At 41.1% G+C, this 9,596-nt stretch overlaps 1 protein-coding gene across 1 annotated transcript in view; it reads left to right on the top strand.

Moving 5' to 3' along the window:
- Positions 1-5,807: 5,807 nt before the first annotated feature.
- Positions 5,808-9,596, top strand: part of LOC116093332 (claudin-34-like) — a 5,943-nt gene continuing 2,154 nt past the window's right edge. The window contains exon 1 of the mRNA XM_031374671.1: positions 5,808-5,966. The gene's annotated coding sequence lies outside the window, so the exon portion shown is untranslated. The remainder of the gene's footprint in view (positions 5,967-9,596) is intronic.

Raw genomic sequence — 9,596 nt, 5'->3', positions numbered from 1 at the left:
TCTAACTACCAAAATTATCTTGCCCTTGCTGTCCATGAGAGCAGACAACCCACATAAATCTCAGTCTCTTTTGATCATGTCTATCCATAATCAAAAGTTTTTCCAAGAGTGTCTTAGGACCAAGGTCAGTGCAGCTGCAAGTTCTCATGTAGCACCAAGTGCAGATTCTCTAGAGAGAAAACATTTCTTCAAGACTCAAACGGTCTCACAACAATTTCTCAGCCTCCCCTGATCAACCCAAATATAGCAAAGGCTTTGCTGTAACATTTTACTCAAAGCTAGACACAAAGGATTTTACTATACATTTCACTTAAGACCAGACATAAAGGCTTTACTGTATAACATATCACTACACTGCAGTCCAGCTAATCCAACAATGGCTGGCTGTGACTGAAAAGTCCAAGAATAAAGTAAGTTCTCAGTCCACAAGGCTGGATGTCTCAGTTTGTCTTCAGTATATGATAGAATTCCAAAGAAGTAGGCTTCAATGCCAGTGAAGAAATGGGTATGCCAGCAAGGCCAGGGGAAGCAGGCAAAAGGCAAAAGCTTTTTTCCCCCATGTATTTACATAGGCTTCCAGCAGAAGGTGTAGCCCAGATTGAAGGTGTGTCTTCTTCACCACTTCCAACCAAGCAAAAATAATCTCTCACAGTTGTGTCCCCCCATTTGTAGATTGTAGTTCCTTGTAGATGTAGTCAAGTTGACAACCAAGAATAGCCATCAGCTGTTTGAGAAGAAGTAGGGGGTATGGTCTTGTTGGAGGAGGCATGTCAGAGGGGGTGGGCTTTGAGGTTTCAATGCTCATGCCATTCGCAGTTAGCCCTTTCTCTGCCTCCTACTTATGGATATGGATATAAGTTCACCTTCTGAAACTGTAAGCCCCCAATAGACTCTGTTTTCTATCTGTTGCTTTGATCCTGTCCTCTCATCACAGCAATAGAAAAAGAACTGAGACATAGGGGTATACATCTATAATTCTAGCATTCAAATTGAGTACAAAGGAGCACAAAAATTCCCCTCTCAAAAAGAGAAATAAAGCACACTACAAAAATTTAGTACTTTTGGCCTGAAGATGTAGCTTAGGAATAAAGTGTATACCTAATATGTGAGTGGTCTGTCTTGGTCAGTGTTCTATTACTGTCAAGAGACACCATGACCACAGCAACTTTTATCAAGAAAAGGATTTAACTGGGGATTGCTTACAGTTTCAGTTTAGTCCACTATCCTCATGGCGGTGTGCAGGCAGACATGGTATCTTTGAGTTCTACATTGGGATCCGAAGGCAGCAGAAAGAGAGAAAGCCACTGGGCCCTCCTTGGGCCCTTGAACCTCCAAAGGCCACACTCAGTGACACTTCCTTCAACAAAGCTACACGTCCAATCTTTTCAAATAGTTTCACTCCCTGATGACAAAACATTCAAATACATAAGCCTATGAGGACCATTCTTATGCAAACTACCACAAGGCCTTAATTTTTATTAATTGAACAATTGCAGAAATATGTACATAGCATAAAATTTTCCATCTCAATTTTCACTTTTTCTTTTGCAGTACTGGGGGTGGAACTTTAGGCTCCACAAGCATTGGACCGCTGAACGACTTCCTCCTTCCACATTTTTATGTGTGGTGTGGAGCTGCACACATTCCACCCCTGTGGCATCATCACTGGTATCATCTCTAGAGTGCCTTCATTTTCTTCAGATAGACTAGTAAACACTAACTTTATGTCTCACCCATGACATAAGCCATCTAAAAGACTGATTTTTATTTTATCTATTACTTTTTATAAATTTAGTGCTTTGGGCCTGAGGATGTAGCTCGGTAATAAAGTCTATGCCTAGCATGTGAGAGGCCTAGGATTTTATGCTATGTACATTTTTTTCTGTGTGGAAAATAATCATTTATTTGTATTTTCGATCCAGATGAAGGCAGTGGTAACCCACTGAAAGAATGTCTTTGAAATTCACTGACTCGCTTTCTCACACAGTGGTCTTAAAGGACCAAAATCCATATTTCCTGGACCAAAGGAGCCAAGGTTTGACACAGAGGCTCTGGTGGAGAAAATAGAGCTCTCAAAAACTGAGACCAGATGGGCAAGCTTCAGTACTGTGGACCACAGTTGACCTCATTAACAATGATCTCTGTTGGTTTGGTAAAAGCCTTTTGCAAATATGTGTATTCCTACTAAATGAAGTCACTCGTACCTTGAAAAGTCCAGGCTCTGTCATTGCAACCTCCTTCTATTCCCAACTGGCTAGCCTTTGTTGTCAACATGAGTCATGCTGGAAAAGGTGAAGATGGATTTATACCAAGTTGTTTACCTGTAACTCTTTTCTCCCAGATATAATGTTGTGGTAGTTTTAATGATATGTGTGTAAAATGTGAGTAAAGTAAGATTTTTTATTGTACCTGGGCTTTTCATGCTGTTTTAGGACTTTCTCTTATACAATAAGTAGTGCTCTAACATGCTTTCAGTGAAACACACATATTAGAATCTGCCTGCCCATTCCAAGCTTTTCTGTTCTATATCTCCTTAGTAGGAAAAAAGAATCTACACACATAAAGTCTCATCAACATGACTGCCTTAACATGAGCACAACAATGTCTACCATAATGGACATAACAAAGTGAATGGGGAAAGCCTACCAGGATCAACCCTACACAGAGAACTACAGACAACTAAGGAATGTTGGAAGCTGGAATATACTTTCCCAAGGAAGAGCATGCCAGTTGGTTATCCAATATCAAATGGTCAGTCCTGAAAACATACATACTGGTAACCTTATATAGACTGAGCAGGTCATAATTAAGAATATATATGTATATAGATATATACATACACATGCAATAACAATGAAAAAGAAGCCTTGAATTAGAAAGAAAACAGGGAAAGGTATATAGTACAGCTTGGTGTGATGAAAGGGAATGGAAGAATACTGTAATTATATTATAACCTTAAAAAGTGAAGAGATAGAGATGAGAGAGAGAAAGAGAGAAAGACAGAGAGACACAGAGACACAGAGACACAGAGACACACAGAGAGAGAGAAGAATCTGAGAATATAGTGGCAATGGCCAGTCCTAGGCATTCACAGGTGGCATAGCTATGGCACTCTGTGTATGCAGCAGGCTTGTTTATGGCTTCAGCCTGCATTCCATTCTGGCAAATGTAAGCAGACTTCATGCTTGATGTTTACTACTTATCAACAGCTCCTTCTGCTCGAGTTTTACAAAACAACTGCATAAAAGAGAACAAACATTTTTACTTCATATATTAGAGCTTTTTAAAAGTAATGAAAATGGTAGTGCTGGGTGGAGAGTTCAGGGGAAGATGATATGCTGGGTTTAAATACTAGCAACAGCCTCCAGCAAAAAAGAATTTCCATTTGTTTGTTTGTTTGTTTGTTTATTCATTCATCCATTCACTTTACATCCCAATCACTGCCCCCTTCCTAGTTCCTCTCACACAGTCTGTCTTCCACCCCCTTCTCCCTTGAGAGAGACAAGGCCCCCTGGGTAAGCCCCAGCCCTTGTACATCAAGTCTCTGTAGGTCTAGGCACATCCTCTCCCACGCCATCCAAACAAGGCATCTGAGTTAGGGGAACAGATTCCACAGCTTTAGGGATAGCCCCCACTCCAGTTGTTGGGGAGCCCACATAAAGACTGAGTTACACATCTGCTATATATGTGTGGAGCACTAATTTCAGCCCATGTATGCTCTTCCATTGGTGATTCCGTCTCTGAGAGCCCTCAAGGGTCCAGGTTAGTTGACTCTGTTGTTCTTCCTGTGGAGTTCCTATCCCCTTCAGGGCCCCTGATCCTTCCCCCAACTCTTCCACAAGAGTTTCTGAGCTCTGTTCAATGTTTGGCTGTGGTTCTGTCTCTACATAAGTCTCAGTCAATTGCTGATTGGAACCTCTCATAGGACAGTTATGCTACACTCCTCTCTGCAAGCACAGTAGAGCTTTATTACTAGTGTCAGGGATTGGTCTCTGAGATGCATCTCAGTTTGGGCCAGTTATTGATTGGCCATTCCTTCAGTCCTTGCTCCATATTTGTCCCTGCATTTCTTGTAGACAGGATGCATTTTGGGTCAAAAATTTTGTGAATGGGTTGGCCTCCCTATAGTTCAACCAGGGTCCCTGTCTGGATGTAAGGTGTGGCCTCTTTAGGTTCCATATTCCTACTGCTGTGCTTATCTTGGCTAAGGTCACCCCCATTGATTCCTGGGAGTCTTCCCGATCCCAGGTCTCTAGCATGTCCTCCTGATGCTCCCATCCCTGCCAGCTACAGATTGCCTTTCATTTTTCCTGGCCCTCTGGCCCTCTGGCCCTCTGGTCCTCTCTTCCTTCCTCTACCCACACCAGATCCTGAACCCCTCCCTTTTCCCTTCCCCATCCTCTTTTCCACCCAGTTCTCTCCCTCTATCTCCTCCTATGACTATTTTATTCCCCCTTCTAAGTGAGATTTAAGCACTTTCCCTTTGACCTTCCTTCTTGTTTAGCTTCTTTGGGTCTGTGGAGTATAGCATGGGTATCCTGTACTTTATGGCTAATATCCATTTATAAGTAAGCAAGACTACATACCATGTGTGTCCTAAAAAAGGAGAATATCTTAAAGTAGGCATTGTACCTCACACTTGCCTCGTGGTGCTGAAATAAGAGTGTTGTTGAAAATTCAATATCTGCCTTGCAGGGCACTGTGCAAATAGAAAAATATAAGCAGAGGAGCGGAGACATTGGAGGAAGAGGAGAAGGAGGGGGAGAAGGGAGAGAAGGAGGAAGAAGACCAAAAAAGAAGAAAAATAGAGGAAGACAAAGAGAAACCTAACCATTTGACTGATTCTTAAAGAATCTGAATAAGCATTACTACTGATCATATGTTTTTAACTTATAGTCAGTTAACTGCAAGAAGCATATATTGTGTTAACCATCACCAAAACTGTGCTGTGTAATGACAATAAAGTCTCAGCAAAGCATAGTCTAACTTGTTGGTTTAACTCAGGAGTTTTAGGTCCCATCACTAGTATAAGCTGCACTCAATGTACCATGTGCCTTTTGTCTCGTCCCTGTGATTAGACATGTCCCTAGCAGGTAAAATAGAGCACAAGCTCAGTCATAAAGATGGCCCCCTAGGATCTACAGTGGTTTACTAAAGGAATTTTCTCAGTGTGCTTTAGGAGGTTTTCCCTTTCATGACAGCTATAATCCCACTGACTGTTCCACACATCTGTATCTTTGTGCACATCTCTGATGACGTTTGGTTTTATTTTGTTGAGACAGGGCTTCTCTGTGTAACCCTGACTGACCTGGAACTTGCTTTGAAGGCCAGGCTGGACTTGAACTCACAGAGATCTACCTGCCTCTGCCTCCCAAGTGCTGAGAATAAAGTCATATGCCACTATGCCTGGCCATCTCTGATGAATTACCTAGGACCTTTCTTAATGTGTTGATGCTACCTCTTCTACCATCTGTACAAGGCAATGATTCTTCTAAAATGTTACTATCTCCAATGGCAGGGTTTGAAACTAGGCCTTAAAGAGAAGGAACAAAGTGAAGAACAGCAAGGTGGTTTGAATTAACAAAATCGATCTTGACTATAAGCAGAAAGGCACACTGGTAAAAAGACCCTATCCTACAAAGGCTGCATAAAGAAGTGCAGGACAATAGAAACTGAAAGCCTTGCAGAGTTAAGCTCCGAAGGTATCACTGCACTCATACATTAATGGCTGAAACTTGAAAGATGAGGTCACTAAGAACTGAAATTTGATGACACAATAAAGTTCTCAGAACTCTGAAGAACTCCATTAATTCAGCAAGAACCTACAGGTGACTGTGAAGCCAGACACAAGACTTGAAAGACACGTGAGGGGAGCTCTGTTTTCGTCTGTGTTTTTCCACTGACACAGCTACCTTCACATTCTACCACACTGCTGATCATTGATTAACTTGAAGAAAACATATCAGGTTAGAAGAGGTTCTATCCATCTTTGTTGTATATGCTGAGTAACAATGGGGCTAAATGTTCATATCAAAACTCACTACTCACTTTCTTAATTGTGTGGTTCTGTGATTAACAGTGTGGAAAGGACAGTGATGCCCATCTTCCCCAACTGAAATGTCTTCTTTGAGTATTATCTCTCCTTTCTCACTGCCCTTTCCCCTAGCAAACGCTACTCTGTTATATATGTGGAGTTGACTACCCCAGGGACCTCCTTAGTAGAATCACAGGACATTTAACCTCCTATGATAGTATAATTTGGAGATGATCAGTCCTGGGGAAAAGCTAATGTGTTAAACCTTTGGTCTCTAGTCAGTAGTGCTTTTGTAGAAGGTTGTGGAAGAGTTGGGTCATAGCTGAAGCAAGTAGATGCCAGTGAAGGTGGATTTGAAGGTTTTACCTAATCCCTGGTCCTATTTTCTCTGTCCATCTTGAGATGAGTAGCCTCTGCTCCCTGGTCTCACCACAGTGATTTCCTAACTAACCATACACATGACTTGACACAGCTAAGGACTATACATTTCAATTGCTGAAACTGAGGCAAACCAAGTAATTCATCCCTTTAATTTGTTCTCTCAATTTGTTTTGGTTACTCAGAGGCTTTGAGCTGTGACATTTCAACTTCGTATTTAGTTTTCAACATTACCATGGTATGAAAGATACAAGTTTCCTTCTTGGTGATCAGATCAGCCCCATGGCTGGTTTCTCTGAATCACTACACTGTCTCCTAAATTCTTTACCCTAAAATCAAGATACTTGTGCAACTTGAACATCTTTATCATTTGAAATAAGCCTCTTTGTAGAAACAGTTTGTTAAATACATTAAAACCTCCCTGGATTTTTTACTATTTCCTGATATCTTTTATGACACTATGTTCTAAACAGGCTTCCTGGTTCTTCGGGTATCAAGTGTTGTGGGAAATATTAGGAAAGCAAGCTGGCACATTCCTGCTCTAATGCCAGTTCCAGGGGCCACAGGGCTTCTGCCGGGTGATCTCAACTCAGTGGTCTCTCTGCCCATCAATTCTCAGGTGGGGCCCCTGAGTTCCTCTTGCTACCATACAATGCTCCACTCACCCCACAGTCCTCCATCACAACACCCAATTACCTGGTAGTATGAAAACTCTTAAAGCTTATAATTAACCAATCAGATTTATGTATCAATAAAATCATAATTTACAAGATGCCAATACAATAATTTCAGAGCCAATTGATAATGATAAAAGCTTTATCCGAATTATTCTAACCTTATGATATCATAACTACCTGTGGCTGGTTCTAGCCACGCTGGTTCACATCCGTCTCCATTCTCTTTTCTCCCTCCCCTGAGAGGCTCTCAACTCTTAGCTTTGCCTCCCTTTTCCCTGTCCAATCACAAGCCTCCTCTGCACTAATGTAATTGGACAGGGAAATCATGCAACACTCAAGTGTGATACATGCTCCTTCTACTATTCCACTGTGGTCTTCCTTAGTTATTTCACTATTCTTTTCCATCTAAATGGACCCAAGGTACCTAGAACATTTGATTACTTTGAAGTTTAGGGCAAGAAGACTGGGCCTGAGATGCACAGCTAGTTTGTTGAGTCTATGCTGATGTCAGTTGAGAGCAATGTTACCTTTATGATAGGTAAAGGTAAACCAGCTCAAGCCTACTCTGAGCTACCTAGTCAATTTGAAACAAGCATGATTAGCATTTCTACTGCTGCAATGAAGTACCATGATCAAAAAGCAAGTTGGAGAGCAGAGGGTTTTTTTTTTCAGGCTATACTTCCACTATTCATAATTAAAGGAAGTTAGGACAGGAGCTGATGCAGAGGCCATATTACTGCTTATGAGCTTGCATTTCATGGCTTGCTCAGGCTGCTTTACTATAGAACCCAGGACCACCAGCCCAGGGATGGCATTAACCACCATAGACTGGGTCCTCTCTCATTATCACTAATTAAGAAAGTGCCTTATGGCCAGATCTTACGGAAGCATTTTCTCAATTGATGCTTCTTCGTCTCTCATGACTCTAGCTTATGTCCAGGTTTACATAAAACCAGACAGTACAATGGTCTACATAATTAGGCCATATGTCAAATCAGACAAACAACAGCAAAGACAATGTCTTTCTGAAACACTTAGGGAAATCTAGATCCAGCCTAGGTAGCTTTCCAGACCCCATCTCAAAATGAAAGTTTTTAAAAGTTTGGAATTATGATTCAATGGTGGAGGGCTTGGTTAGTTTGCATGATTCCCTAGCTTCCGTCTCCACTACCAATTGATTTAGAACTTCCAGTTAAAGAGGTTAAAGAGAATGATGCTTATTAATATGTTGCTGTGAGAATTGCTCTAGCCATTACAAGAAATTTCCAATAAAAGCATTCTCTCCCTCATGCCCCATCCATGGTATTTCTAATAAAACACAGACCCCTCAAAGTTTTTCACAGGTTGAATTGTTCTCCTGATCAGTCTTAATTCATCTGAACCCTCACCTGACATTCACCAGCCTCCAAGGTTTAGAGTGTGCTCTTTAACCATGCCATTCAAACACATCTCAGATACATGACAACATCCCTTTTCCCCATTTCTAAAACCTGGACTCTTTCTTTCTTTCTTTTAAAGAATTATTTATTTATTTTATGTATATGAGTACACTGTACCTGCCTTCAGACACACAAGAAGAGGGCATTAGATCCCATTATGGATAGTTGACAGCCACCATGTGATTGCTGGGAATTGAACTCAGGACCTCTGGGCGAGCAGTCAGTGCTCTTAACCACTGAGCCATCTCTCTAGCCCCAAACTTGTACTCTTTCTTTTGGCTGAGTTAAGAGTTAGTTCCTTAAAGAATTTCTTTCACTCTCACAGCCTCTCAACAACCATGGAGGCTTTATCTCTCCATGTTATGCTCCTCTGAGACATCTGTTGACACATCTTTCCACACTGGCTCCTGGAGACACTGTTTTTAGTGGCTGACACATAGGATTCATGCAATAAGTTCAATCTATGGACAAAGGGTTATTAAAGGTAAAACCAAGTTGAACCCAAATGCTGCTTCTTTTTGCAATGAAAGTGGAGATGCCTTCAGACGTTTCCAAGAATTATATTTTACCCATTTTATAGATGGTTAACTTGAGGGAAATGAATTCCCTTGGATCTCATCCTGAAGGCCATTTCTACCACTTTCTCCCTAGAGCACCAGAAAGGGCACTTGCGTAGAAAACATCTGAAAATAAACTCCACAAAATACATTTTAGAGTATTATAAGGGGTACAATCAATGATAAAGCATTTGCCTCACAGGCACAAATCACTATGTTATATTAGCATTTCAGTTACGAATTTGAAAGGGATGAGATCACATGGAAGGGTCTGGAGACTAGAGGAGGGATACAAATTATGTTAATATAATACTCACATATTAAAGTCTCAAAATTGTTTAAAAATTTTAAATGAAAAAAAGAGGACTGGAAAGATGGCTTAGCAGTTAAGAGCATCCCCATCACCCACATGACAGCTTACAACTGCCTGTAACTCCAGCTCCAGGCAATCTCCAACATCCTCATATAGACATATATGCAGGCAAAATTCCAATGTACATAGAATAAATAA

The sequence above is a fragment of the Mastomys coucha genome, chromosome X, assembly GCF_008632895.1.
Source record: "Mastomys coucha isolate ucsf_1 chromosome X, UCSF_Mcou_1, whole genome shotgun sequence".
Classification (NCBI taxonomy): Eukaryota; Metazoa; Chordata; class Mammalia; order Rodentia; family Muridae; genus Mastomys; species Mastomys coucha.
This window is presented reverse-complemented; position numbering and strand designations above follow the sequence as displayed.